This window comes from Jaculus jaculus, chromosome 16 (genome assembly GCF_020740685.1).
Source record: "Jaculus jaculus isolate mJacJac1 chromosome 16, mJacJac1.mat.Y.cur, whole genome shotgun sequence".
Classification (NCBI taxonomy): domain Eukaryota; kingdom Metazoa; phylum Chordata; class Mammalia; order Rodentia; family Dipodidae; genus Jaculus; species Jaculus jaculus.
Genome location: NC_059117.1, coordinates 37,396,361 through 37,411,175, shown reverse-complemented (window position 1 = coordinate 37,411,175; position 14,815 = coordinate 37,396,361). Strand labels below are relative to the sequence as shown.

The 14,815-nt window shown below is 38.8% G+C and overlaps 1 pseudogene; it reads left to right on the top strand.

Annotated features, from left to right (window-relative positions):
* The first annotated feature begins 12,931 nt into the window (after positions 1-12,931).
* LOC101603751 lies at positions 12,932-14,574 on the top strand (annotated as a pseudogene).
* The last annotated feature ends 241 nt before the right edge of the window (positions 14,575-14,815 follow it).

The window sequence follows — 14,815 nt, the reverse complement described above, 5'->3', positions numbered from 1 at the left end:
CTGCTCTCTCGATAATGACAGCAACTGTTACACAGAGGTTTATTGCTGTTGTAAGACTCAGACTCATCCACAGAATCAGAAATTATTTTGCTCCAATAACTGTTTTCAATCACTTCTGTCCAGTGTAGCTTCTCTGTCAGCATCTGTTTATATTTTATCAAACACCCCTATACAGGTGATGTTATGAAGCACCCCTTCTTTATATAAATAATAGCCCACCTTGTGACATTCTGCCTTTCCTCTCAACTTTCAAAGTGGGGCATGCCAGAGTCAATTTAAAATGATCTTATTTGGACACTGAAGCTCCCGTGCTTGTTTGCCAGCTCACCTTCCTCAGAGACCTTCATTCCTGATGCACCATCCGTACATTTCCCACACCTGTTACAAAGGCTTCATTCTAGGACGGGAGAATGTTGTTACTGAAAATGACTGTGAAGCTTTTTCTTCAGTTCTCTTAATGGTCTTATTTTCTTTTCCTTCAAGGTTACTCTAAGGGGATTATAATTTTACCAATATCTCTAAATTGCAACTCAATTTGAAATCTGAATTTTCATTCTTTTTTCGCAAGCATCGTGATTAGCTTTTATTTTTATTTATTTTATTTTTATTTTGTTTTATTAGCTTTCATTTTCTTTCCTAAAATATAAATAAAAGTTTATATGATGGTGGTTTCTTTTTCTCTTCTGACCAGATTTACCATGACAGAAATGGAGAGTTTTGCTAATCGCAAGAATCCCCACATTTTAGCAAAAATGAGTCCTATCTGTTCATTTCCCAACTAATCCATCATAAGAGCCGTAAGGCTCCTGGAGGATAGCTTCGTGAAAGATTGCAACTGACATACATCACAAAGTAGGAGCAAGTTCCCCCAGAATCCTTTCCTGAGCTTCACCCTTTTATCTCTGTCCCCAAAGCTAGGTCAGACTCCCAGCTCCAGCCTCCTGGCTGGCCTTTCTAATTGTAGCATGTCTCATGCCTAGTTGCAGTTTGCCTTACACTCAGTACCTTGCTCTGAACTCCATCTTGGCTATTTATTAGGATCACTCAAGGAACTGTAAACAAGAGCAATGCCACCACCAGTGCCTTGGGACCCACTTCTACACTTAATTGGTTTATCATGCAGCCTGAGCACCAGGATTTTTCAGAGCTCTCCAGGTAATTCTAAAGTGCAGCCAGGGCTAGGAACTATGGAAATGCATCGTCATCCAGACAACATTTATACTCTTTTCACAACACTGAAGTAGCTCCAAATTATCTCGAGTAATCAAATTAAAACACCTAATCCTATGCTTTAAGACTCTTTGTCAATTGACTAGAATAGTCCCCTTTCAAAACAGCTTAAATTTATCTCCTCCTAAAGCTGCCCCAGATTAGTCTCACCTGGCCGCCTGAGATCACTGTTCCCAGATCTCTGAGCATTCTGACTGGCCCTGGTTTACAAACCCTTGGAGAAGTTGACTGTGCATAAAATTGTTTTAATCTTGCTTTCACAGGTATCTGTCAAAGGCTCCTCTTAAAATCTAAATCTCTCTGAAGTCTCACTGGTCAACAGATAATCCAACTTCAGCAGAACAGTTATTCTTCGCAGAATTTTCTTCTCTAAACTATGCAAAAGAACATCTCAACACAATAGCAGCTCATTTTTGAAAGGTCATTTCATCCTGCCTCAAGTGAGGTTGACAGGTGAGGACCGCATGAAAGCTGTTCTCAGACCACACACACTCCACGACAGTAGTACGCATGAACATGCACACACACAGGTTAATAACCTTAAAAGGTCATTACGATGAAAGCCATCAACTGTAAGAACTTGAGTGTTTGAGGGCTTTGCTTTCTTATAAAAGAAAACTATATGTATACACATGTATTTCTGTGTTCCATATGGTTATCATATGTTATATATACATATATATCATTTTTAGTATTTTATTTTTATTTATTTATTTGAGAGGAAGGGAAAAAAAGCAGATAGATAGATAGAGAGAGACAGAAGGAGAGGGCACATCAGGGTCTTTAGCCACTGCAAATGAACTCCAGACACATTGGCTATCTTGTGCATCTGGCTTACATGGGTGCTGAGGAATCAAACCTGGGTTCTTAGGCTTCACAGGCAAGTGCCTTAACTACTAAGCTATCTTTCCAGCCCCATTTTTAAAAATTTACTTTAGACATTAGAATTTAGCTTCCACATCCACCTACCTTTTAAACTACTCTTCACATTGTCACAATTTACATTTTCATCCTTGTGTTTATTTGTTTACCTGTTGGTGATAAATGCTGGAAATAAAATGTTGACAGTATCAGCCCCTGCCTAATAGTGCAGAATACTCAGCAGTGAAAATATTCCATAATTGCTGTTAGGCATCATTGTAAGACACTGTGGAATTAAGGGGGACCTCCAAAGGCTTTTGTTTGGTAGTAGTCATTCATTTCAACCTCTGTTCAATGTTTGAGAAGGCTGCTCTCCCCCGCCTCCCTTTCCTTCAACTTCCCTGACACTGTAGGACCTGACAGCTCCTGTTTCTCAGACTATTCTGTCTCTGCTTGTGTTATCTCCTCTTAACCTCTTAAAGAAACATATTTCCCCTAAGAATGGAGGAGGTTTCTGAGAGGAAAGAGTAGAAAGACAAGGTAGAGTATCTCATGGATGCTGGGTGCTCCTGCCCCAGGCCTCCCATGCCCGTGTTTTCATTTCTCTGTTGAGATATGAGTATCTCTACCTGAATAAGCCAATCACAGCCCCAATCAGCACGTCAAAATTCAAATTCAATGCTTCTGGCTACCTCAATCTGTCCCTCTTGCTGGTGTTTGGCATTTCTTTTGCTTTCTCTTACAGAATTCCTAACAGGTGCCTGTTTAGCTACACCATTTCTCTTGAAGCCCACTTATAAGTTGTAGGAATGAATTCTCTTGTCTATCTCTTATGGCTCCTAACTCTTCTTCCTGCTTTAAGTCCTCTTTGCCCTAAATTAATCTGCACCATAGATGTTTACCAGTTTCATTTAAATTTCTATTTTCCTACCATTTAGGTAGACATGCGTTCTGGCCACAAGCAGCATCAGCTCAAGCAGCTTTATTCAGGTGCTCACCTTAAATCTCACTGTTTTGCATTCATTTCATCCCCATCTCTTTACTGCCCATGAGATCACTTCTGAAGCCACTCATGATGATGTACAAGGTTCCCTGTGTGAATATTATAGTAATTCACATCCTGCACCATTATGTTTCTATCCCTTGTTTCTTTGTTGTTGTGGTGGTAGGGTGTCACTACAGCCCAGGCTGACCTGGAACTCACTGTATAGTCCCAGGCTGACCTTGACTCCCCGAGATCCTCCTGTAAAGGCATATGTCACCACACCCACCTCAGCCCTTAGGTTTGGCAGGTATCTCACTTGTCTCTGCTGACTAAAAATCCAGATTTTTATACCTTCACCACACCTTCTTTTTCCTTGAAGTATCTCCTGTATCACCCTGAACAGAGGAGACTGCTCTTTTGAAGTTGTGCAATACTTTAATGACCTCTTATAGCCCCTTTTCTATTCTACATCCTATTAGTAGCAATTATATTTTCACATATTTACCTTTACTATTTTTACCATCACCAGGGCTCAAATCCTGCCTTGCTTGCAGGTAAGAAACCAGGGTGTTATGTAGAAAAAGTTCTGCAGCATTGGGCACAGTACCAAACAAAGTACTCATTTACTGAAACAAGGTTGGTGGTCAGTAACTTCCAAAAATTAAAGCCTAGCAAGTGAAAAAGAAAGTTGTGCATGACACTCAGATGCTTGTTTGTGACCCTGAATGTTATAGTTGAGATACTGTTCCTGGGACAGTGAGATTTAAGGTGAGCACCTGAATAAAGCTGCTTCAGCTGATCCTGCTTGTGGCCAGAATGCATGTCTACCTAAATGATAGGAAAATAGAAATTTCAATGAAACTGGTAAACATCTATGGTATTAGTGTAGTGTCCTGACCTCAAACAGAGAGCCAGAGAGGCATGAGGTCCTAGTGGACAGAGGAGGTCTTTTTGAATCATCTTAGGACATGGCCGTCTAAAAGTGTCTGAATAGTTGTTAAGCACCAAACCACACGGTTAAACTGTGGAAATGGTGCCCCTCCCAATAAGCTAAGGTAGGTCATGAGGGTAAAATCAAGTCCCGAGGAAGGACATTAGGCAGTTATAGCACTGGTGTTAAATAACTAACTGAAAGAGGGTCAGGATTAGGAGGTAGGAATAAAGGTGGAAGTTGGTATGTGTGTGGGTGTATGGGTGAGTGTAGCCTGTGACCAGGGCAAACCGTTTCATGTGTTCAAAATCCAGGAAGTTAATGCCCTATTTTAAAGTGATAAATTTACCATGGTAGGAAATCCAGGACACTTGGTTTCTCCTTAAACCATATTAAGCCATATTCTATAAATATGAAAGACAGAGTCTTTAAAGATGTCCTGCTGTGGTCGAAACAGTGAATGACAACTCTCATTGAGTTCACATCTACATGACAGGCATTGTCTTAAACTCCTCAGACACAGCACTCCTTACTGATTGTAGTAGCACATGACTGGAATCCTAGCACTTGGGAGGCTGAGGCAGAAGGACCTTGACTTTGTGACCCTGTCTCAAAACAACAACAACAGCAACAACAAAAAACGAATGGAGTATCCCAGTATCCAATTGAGATCAATATTAGAGATTTTGTGTTATAAACAAGGAAGCAAGTGAAGAGAGACCAAGTTCACCTCAGGGCTCCAGCACTCTAGGCAAATCTAGGGCCAAGCTCCTACTCATTCCCACACTTCATACACAGAATGCTTTGTAACTCTCTGGTCAGTCCAACTGGAATGAATTATGGCGCAACTCACCACAATGAAGGGTTCTCTGTAACATGTTATTTAGCTCGGATTCACCACATAATCTGCAAATTTGCCACTTGTGTGTATTTCAGCAATGTCTGATCTATGTAAAGTCTATTGCTGTTGCTACAATAAAATCACCTGGTATCACAATGAAAGCTTTTCTAAACTGTTCTTTCTAAGGAACAAGAGTAACGAAAGTATTAAATGACTAAAAGTAATAAAATTAAAGTTCTTATGTTTTAGTTTTGATTTTATAGTTTTTTCTTTTTTTTTTTTTCAGTGTTGGGAACCAAACTTGGTTCTTGCACATACTAGACAAGTGCTTTACCTGTGAGTTACATCTCTAGTCTCAAAGGGTTGTTTTAAAAAAGTGTTTCTAGTATTCATTTAGTAGCATAAAGCCATTGTTCAAGGGTCAACACATTGCACTAAACATGGTTTTGTACCTCATTGACTTACTAAGCAATGACAATATCAATTCAGAGTCACCATCTGTAAACCTACTTCTCTACTGAAAAGAACACCACTAGAATTAAGTAAAATCTTTTAAAAACACAACATAGATTAAGACTCTACAGCAAAGCATTGAAGAAACTATTGTCTGAGTTTTTTCCTTCCATGCCTATTTGCTTGGTTTCTTACAGAAAGTTGGATGCAGACATGCACCAGCGAGGCCACCTTTGAGAAAAGACTTCCTGCCCAGATTTGGGACAGTGGTCAGAACCAAGTCTTTCGGTGCCAGTCCTCTGGTCATCATATATAGATAGACCACCATGATTGAAGAGATGATCTAGCCATTCCCAGGATGGTCCACAGTGAATGACTGAAAGACAGGGATAATTATAAGCCAAGCAGACTCTTAATAAGATTACTTTTCTTTCCAAAGAAGGTACAACTTCCATTGTATGCACAATTATTAAATTTTAATCTGGAAGTGCTGGCCAGAGCAATATGATAAGAAAGAGATATGTAAGAGATATGTTTAATATTAAAAGGCAAGACAAAATTATAATCATTTATTGGTAAGGAGATTGTCTCTCTGGATGAACCAAAATAATCAGCAGAACTGAAAAGAAATATTTAAAAACCAATGAGACAGAATCAAACTTTATACAATGAAATGTGTTTTTCTTATATGTTGTAACCTCATAGAAAATTTAGACTTAAAAGAAAATACTCCATTTACAAATATAATAACAATATGCCTTACTAGAAATTAAATTAAAGGGTCAAGTAAGCTAAGAATACAATATTAGGGAAATAACAGTTAGATTAACAAAAAAAAAATATAGCTAAGAAAGTATACCATGTATGTAAAGAGGTTTAGGAATGTGAGCATTACTCTTTCTAACTGGTAGAGAAAGCTTGGTATACTCAATAAATGGACAAAGATAACTGGAAAGACAATTTGAAATTATAATTTAAAACATAAATTGTAGAAGTAGTGAAATTTATATGGAAAAAATAAACCCATATAAATAATGGAGATAAAACAACATTGTACCAAGACGTTCTGGAAATAATTATATTAAATGGGTTAACCTAGACTTTGTTAGGTTATATACATATCACACACACACATATATATAATGTAATCCTATATCATGTTATAGTATTACATGTAATATATAAAATTATATATAAAAAGAAAATGCAACACTTTACCAAGACAGAATGTGGAACTTATTATGCAGAGTGAGATAACCCAGATTTGTCAAAAAGATTAATGCCACGTGTTCTCTCTAATATGCAGTCTCAGTTTTTAATTTTTATATCTGTGTATTTATGTGAATGTGAGTATGGACTAGGTCATAAAACTAGAAAAGGGACCATGACCACAGAAGAAGAGGCTTACGGGAAGATGAAAGGGAGGATAATGGAACATGTGAGATGGAAATGGAAAGGGAAGATGGAAGGGTAAAACTGGAAAGGGGACTGGAGAAATGGCTCAGAGGTTAAGGTGCTTGCTTGCAAAGCCTAACAACCTGGGTTTTATTCCCCAGTACTCACATAAAGCAAGATGCACAAAGTGGTACATGCATCTGGAGTTTGTTTGCAGTGGCTAGAAGCCCTGGTGCACCCATTCTCTGTTTCTCCTCTATCTCTTTGTCTCTCTTTAGAAATAAATAAATAAATAAGTAACATTTTAAAAAAAACTGGAAAGGGCAGGTGGCATGGGAAAGGAGAATCGATCTAAACAAAGTATTATGAAAATGCCATAATTAAACCTCTACTTTCTATGCTAATTAAAAAAAACAAATTAACATTTTAAGAGACTAAAAATTTGTAACTGTTTGAAACTTTTTGGGAAAAAGATACTATAAACAAAATAGTAAATCAAATGATAAATTTTGAGATAGAATCGAAATCCAGTGCAAAATGTTGAGTCACATAAGGGAATATATTAGAATCAGTATAAACATAAATAACTAAATCTAGCTTAAATTAAAGAGTGACAAACATGGGCTGGAGAGATGGCTTAGCCATTAAGGTATTTGCCTGCAAAGCCTAAGTACCTGAGTTTGATACCCCAGTACCCACATAAAGCTAGATACACAAAGTGGTACATGCATTTCGAGTTCGTTTGCAGCAGCTAGAAGTCTTGGAAAGTTCATTCTTATCCTCTCTCTCTTTCTCCTTAGGAATTAATTAATTAATTAATATTTTTTAAAAGAATGACAAATATAATCTTGGTTAAATCAGTGTTCTTTTTTTTTTTAATTAATTAATTTATTTATTTGAGAGCGACAGACACAGAGAGAAAGACAGGTGGAGGGAGAGAGAGAGAATGGGTGCGCCAGGGCTTCCAGCCACTGCAAACGAACTCCAGACGCGTGCGCCCCCTTGTGCATCTGGCTAACATGGGACCTGGGGAACCGAGCCTCAAACCGGGATCCTTAGGCTTCACAGGCAAGCGCTTAACCGCTAAGCCATCTCTCCAGCCCAGATCAGTGTTCTTTATAATTCATCTTTTACACTTGAAGATTTATAATGATTAGTAAAAGTGTCAATAAAATGGCCTCTTATTGCCCAATTTCTTTAAATTTAAAATTTAAAGTTAGCAGGAAACTTTTACTTTTGAGCAAAGGAGTATTTGAATAAACTGATTTCCAAGATAGAGAGATTGAACTTGTTTTAATTAAAATCTTTTGCACAGTCCCAATCATGATGCCTACCCAGATGGGTGTTAGTGATCATGATGCATGTAGTAGCAAAGTCCACATAATATGTGAAATATTTTACAATGGTGTGGATGGACAGCAAACATGACTGATTAGCTCGATATCACTTTCATGTCATTATAGGCTTGATGTTTTTAAATTTTTTTTGTTTATTTTATTTATTTATTTGAGAGCAACAGACAGAGAGAAAGAGGCAGAGAGAGAGAATGGGGGCGCCAGGGCTTCCAGCCACTGCAAATGAACTCCAGCGCGTGCGCCCCCTTGTGCATCTGGCTAACATGGGTCCTGGGGAATTGAGCCTCGAACTGGGGTCCTTAGGTTTCACAGGCAAGCGCTTAACCGCTAAGCCATCTCTCCAGCCCGGCTTGATGTTTTTAATCCTCTTCTTACATTAGTCTAGCTTAGTATGCTACAAGAATATCCACAGATCTACGACAGTTCTTTCACATCATATCTGTTATGGGCTTCTACAGACTGAAAGGTAGTAAGGTCTTATGAGGTGTTGGATAACTAATTTTTCTTAAAAATACTGTCCTTTGATTCTTTACTTTCAACTTAAATGTAGACTACTCATTGGCTAGCGATTTGGGTTCTCTTCCCATCTAGCTATAGACACTTAAACCAGGTGAACAAACCAGTTTAATATTTCTTTCTTTTTTATTTTTTCAAATTTTTATTAACAACTTCCATGATTATAAAAAATATCCTATGGTAATACCCTCCCTCCCTCCCACTTTCCCCTTTGAAACTCTATTCTCCATCATTAGTTTAATATTTATTTCAAACACCTAATACACATGTCAGATGGTATCATAGGAGCTACAGCATCCATGTCACTAAGACATGAACCCTGTTATCATGGAGCTTGTAGTCTAGATGGGCAGCCAGTGAAACCAAGCAAGTTTGTTAGATTCAACACAGACATCCAACAGATTTAGTTGAGCAGCTATGAGAGCATATCAGAATTATCAGGTTCATCTCTTGTTACCCAGTCCTGGGGAAGAATTTTCAAATTCTAATAAACTACTCAAATTATTTTAAAAATATTTTATTCTATTTTATTTATTTATTAGAGAGAGAGAGAGAGAGAGAGAGAGAGAGAGAGAGAGGATGAATGGGCATGCCAGGGCCTCCAGCCACTGCAAATGAACTCCAGATATGTGTGCCCCTTTGTGCATCTGGCTTCTGTGGGTCCTGGGGAATCAAATTGGTATCCTTTGGCTTTGCAGGCAAGTGCCTTAACTGCTAAGCCATCTCTCTAGCCCTCAAATTATTTTTAAATACCAACTGCACTCAAAGTACTGTGCTAGACATTTAGGGTATGTTGAGAAAGACATAATTACTTCATTTATGAGTGAGGAAGCTGTAAGCCAGATTTTTTAATGACTAACTAAATATTCCACACTATAGTGGTTGAGACATGGCCTTAGGGTTAGACAGCCTGGTGAATCTTGGCTGCACCATCCCTTTACTGGTCAAACAAGCTCTTAACTATCTTCGTGTCAGGTTTTCTACCTATTAACACAGAAATAAAGGCAGGTGCCGTGATGTAGAAAGTTGCAGTAGAAAAGGTAAGTTCAATTATTTAAGCCATTTGGGGAAAATTGCTTAGAGTTGGAGAGACTTAAGGAGTGAATAACAAGGAGTTGTTAGTTGGACAAGGTTCAGGAAAGGAAAGAATATTTGAGACAGGGATGGGACCTAGGGAATCAGGAAGACATGATACAGTTTGGTGAGTAGAGTCCAGAAGCATCTAGAAAAGAGGGACTGACGCTGAATCCAGATGGAAATAGGGCATAAAGCAAGTCTTGGGGAATGGCTTCGTCTTGACCTGTGGGATGGTGTAATCACTCCTTTACAATTAGGTTTCTGACTTAGAAAGGGAGCTCTAGTGGTTATGTCGATGCTCATATGAAGCTTATGCTCGTGATCAAAATCAAAGAACAATGGGCAGGAGAAGGCCACCATTGCTTGCTGAAGAGCTGCTCTGTGGAAGCAGATGTGGAAGACTTTTCACTCAGCATGCCTGTGAGGCAGATAGACTCCCAGTTGAAAGGGAGTTGGGGGCTGGAGAGATGGCCTAACGAGTAAGGCACTTGTCTGTGAAGCCTAAGGATCTAGGTGTGACTCCCTAGTACTCACGTAAGCCAGGTGCACAGCGTGGCTCATGCATACGGAATTTGTTTGCAGTAGTTGGAGGCCCTAGTGTGCCCATTTTTCTCTCTCTCTCTCTCTCTCTCTCTAGTTTCCCTCTTCAAATTAATTAATTAGTTAATTAACTAAATATTTTTTAAAACAGAAGTTAGGGTCAAAAACATCAAGTTATGGTTCCCACAGCTGGTTACTTAATCAATAAAATGTGAAAGTTAAATACAGGTCTTTCTGATACCAAATCAAATGTGTATTTCTTTGTCATCACACTGCCTTTCCAAGGAACAGAACATGAGTGCTGGAATTAAAGCAGTAGCAATGATTAAAAACACAGCCAGAGATGACATGGTCTCCCAAATTTGATGTCTAAAGAATAGCTATACCATTGGTGGAAAAAAAAAGTCACCATGTATGGTTTAAAAAAAAAAAAAACCTTTATAAATAGGAGACAAAAAGACGAATATACTAATAGAACAATGGCCAAGGAACAGGCATGAAAAGGCAATTCACAGGAGATGACTACAGAAACCAATGAATGTTTAACCTCACAAGATATCATGAAAGCATATTAAAACAAGAAACCAATTTTCACCTAAAAATTGGTTTAAAATGCCTAATAATATATACCTAATGTTGTTGAGATATGGGAAAATAGACATTATCATTTGAAAATATAAGCTGTTATAAATATTTCTTGGGTACAATTCATTAATACTTCAAAACTCTTAAATTATATGCATGTTATTTGACCCAGAAAGAAAGTTATGCTGACTTGAAAGAACTTCATCTGAAGGAAATAACTTGACATAATCATAAAAATTTATCTATAAAAATTTTATATTAGTACATTTATTTTTTAATAATTTAAAAAATTATTTATTTATTTATTTATTTATTTATTTATTTATTTATTCAAGAGTGATAGAGAGAGAAAGAGGCAGATAAGTAGAGAGAGAATGGGCACACCAGGGCCTCCAGCCACGGCAAATGAACTCCAGATGCATGCGCCAACTTGTGCATCTGGCTTACATGGGTCCATGGGTCCTAGGGAACTGAGCCTCGAACTGGGGTCTTAGGCTTCACAGGTAAGTGCTTAACCGCTAAGCCATCTCTCCAGCCTCGTACTAGTACATTTATAAGAATGAGAAACTGAAACCAACCCAAAATCTCCAAGTTTATTAGATACTATATGTCATGACTCTAAACTAAATTATTGTGTATGTTTTAATGACTATGATATAGATAAGTAATAAAAATAATGTTGCTGGGATGCTTAGTGGTGGGAGGAATTTTTCTTGCAGCCTACCAGATCAAGTTTTATTCTCCAGAACATAAAGCCAGACACAAAGCAGCCCATGCATCTGTGATCTCAATGCACTTACGGTAGCAGGAGGTAAAGCCAGTTGAATCCAGAAGCTTCAAGCAGCATCAGTGGCAAAATTATAACCAAACAGGAGAAAAGGAAGTGGAAGGGGACAGCAAACCTCCTAATATTGTCCTTTGACTCCCCACTACACACCATACACATCTACATAGTCACACACATACATTTTTTTTTAAATTTAATTTATTAGTTTTCTTTTCAGCAAATACAGGCAGTTTGGTACCATTGTTTAGGTTCATCCATGATCTACCCCCTCCCATTATACCCTCCTTGTTGATGTAAATGGGTCGTGCATTGTGGAGTTAGCCCACAGTTATTGGTATGATAAATGTCTCTGCAAATCATGACCCAACATGTGACTCTGACATTCTTTCCGCCCCCTCTTCCGCAAAATTTCCCTGAGCCATGTTGGGTTCATTTTTGGTCTGCTTCAGTGCTGAGGTATTGGGGGGGCCTCTGAGGCTCTGGCTCTCTGATTTGGTAGGAGTTGATTTTTCTCTGTGTTGGTCTCCTTCCCCTTTGTGCTGGTATCTGGTTCACAGGAAAACATCACCGTTGCTTGTTTCGCCAATTGTCCTTAGTTTCAGTTGGGCCCCTTTTGAGGTATGTTGGGGCAGCTCTCTCCTTAGGATCTGCATCTATCTGAAAAAGAGAAGCAGATTCTCCAACGGAGAGTAAGTTAGCACCCGGAAATTTGAGATAACACTTACTTTTTTGATAGAGAGTTTGATAGGTGTAGGCCCTCTTGTACCCCATGATTGATGGTAGCTTGAAACAAGTCAGAACCATACCCAAACACAAGCCCACTCTACACACATACATTTACATAAATAAAAAATGTTGCTATTATACTTTATACTAATAGTAACCTAATAAAAATAGGCACAATACTATTTCAATCTTATATGCTCATGTTTATATCAATATATGCAAGGATTTTAACTAATTCATGGCATGTTATAGTCAGACATGGAGCAGATTAATAATTTATATCTGATTGATGTGTTTAAGGCAATTAACTTTTCCCTTTATGTTCCTCTAAATTTTCAAAACTTTGTACATAGATGTGTATTCTACCTTTTGTAATCAGAGCAAGAGACAAAATGCTAATTTTGAAAAAAATGTTAACGAACAAAATTAACTACAAACAGAATCTAAGAGCTAATTGTCAATACAGGGCTCAGGAAATTTATACACTTGATCAATCAAGGAGAACAGGCAGTGTTTACAGGGAGGTTGAGCAATGCCACACTGGGTCTCTTCAAAAAGAGCCTGTCTCCAGCTTGACTACTTCAGTTCTGTCAGTGGATTGCTGATTCATTCCTTGTAAAAGGTGGGGTGCTTTTTAGGGACTGAAACTATGAACTTAACCCGCAACTGCCTGTGTGACAAAACAGTGATACTTATCTTCAGTAAAAGTGAGACCACAGACAAATTCAAATCCCTCTTTAGGACATATGACAAGGATATCTTCCAGTATTTTAAGAGCTGCAAGTGTGTGCGAATAAACTTCAGCAACCACCTTATCTGTGGCCCAGCCAGACTGCAGCTACATAAGCCTGAACTTCTGGGGAAGGAAAATAAGTTATCCATGCAGGAAGCTCATACCTGGCTCCACCCAACCCAGACAAGCAGGTTTCTCATCTTCCCTCCTGCCTCTGTGCTTAGGTTAGAAACAAGGGGAAGACACTACTCCAGCAGTAAATTTCCATCCTTTGTACACTATCTCCAAGCTGGATCCAGGGGACAAGGATGGGTTGCATATTGCTATCACTACCACCTGAGGTGGCTGTCCATGTGTGTGTGAACCAAAAAGACAATGAGGAGGAGGTGGAAAGAAAGAAGGAAGGAAAGAAAGAAAAAAGTCAAAAATTATCCAGACTAGGAAGCTGGAGTTCACACCAATCCACCTTAGGTGCACTGGTTCGCCAACCAAAAAGTGTTTGAAACTGTCACAGCTTTGGAGGTGGCACATGTCCCCATTCATGCTGCTCAGAATAGAATCAAGGCTTTCATCCATCTCCTCACATTGCACCTCTGCCTGTGTCTGTAGACCCAGGACTGTCCCAGCTCGTTCGCTGAGATTTTGGTCATCTTGCAAGGGCATTTGGGGACATCTTGAGAAAACCAACGATAACGTTTTGTGCTTTTTTTTTTTCCTGGTAGTTTCTGTTTTGCCAAGGTCAGGTTGATCAGTGAGCCCAAGAAGAGCTTTCTCTTTGTAACCAGTGTAAATGGTACACAGGTAGGCAGAGGCATCCCACAATTGTCTAGTGCAGAAACATGGTGGAAAACACCCCAGTGACCGTAAAAACTGTCACCCTTTGTTCATCTCTTCCCTCATGTCCTAACATTTGTGACTGTAAATTACTGATTTTGAACACTCACCTTCACTCTGGATGAAATTATGCCTCCACTGTTGTTTTACATCTTTTGGGAAGTAAGGAAGTTGTTAGCAAACTATCCACTTTCCAGACCTCTGCCTCTGCCACAGCCCTCACATGTGGAGTCCCTGTACCTGGGATACACTGCTGTGGCACCTTGCCAGAGGCAAAAATGTAACTTGCGTTTTTTTGCAAGAGGTGGATCTGAAAATTCCCATGTAGAGTTTAGTTCATACAATTCAGAGAATAGCAACTTCAGTGGCAACCAGGGGTGGGTGAGAAATTTTAGCTTAGGTGTTTGGGCTCCAACATGGATTTCCAGTTTCTTTCATAGGGTCCTTTGTATACATGAATCATAGCCATACCCGCCCCCTGCTTTTTTGGGAATTATTAGTTGAAATAGTTGGTTTTTCACCCCCACTGAAACATCAAGATAAACTTGTAAACAAAGCTGATAGTATATACCCATCTATACCTGTTGTACATATGGTGAAAAAAGCAGGTCGGTGGACAAATGCCTGTGAAAGGTGAGTTGTAGAAAGTGCTGTTGACTGCTGACTTGTTTAACAGGATTGAAGTAAAAACAGGGGAGATGAGCAGTAGCTGTGTGCTGGTGTAGAGGGATGCACCGCCTTTCCCCACTAGCACCTGATGGAATTAATTGTTACATGAGGTGAACACACGGGATGCTTTTCCAGTTGTACTGTGTATATCTGTATACAGGTACTATATTTGGGCCTTACAAGACCATGACTATGTCATTTTGAAACAACCTAATACTATAGTAACAATACATGAGTTGGAAAATTGGAAGATCATTTCCTTCAGGAAGCAAATCTGTTTGCATTAAATTCTTTGAT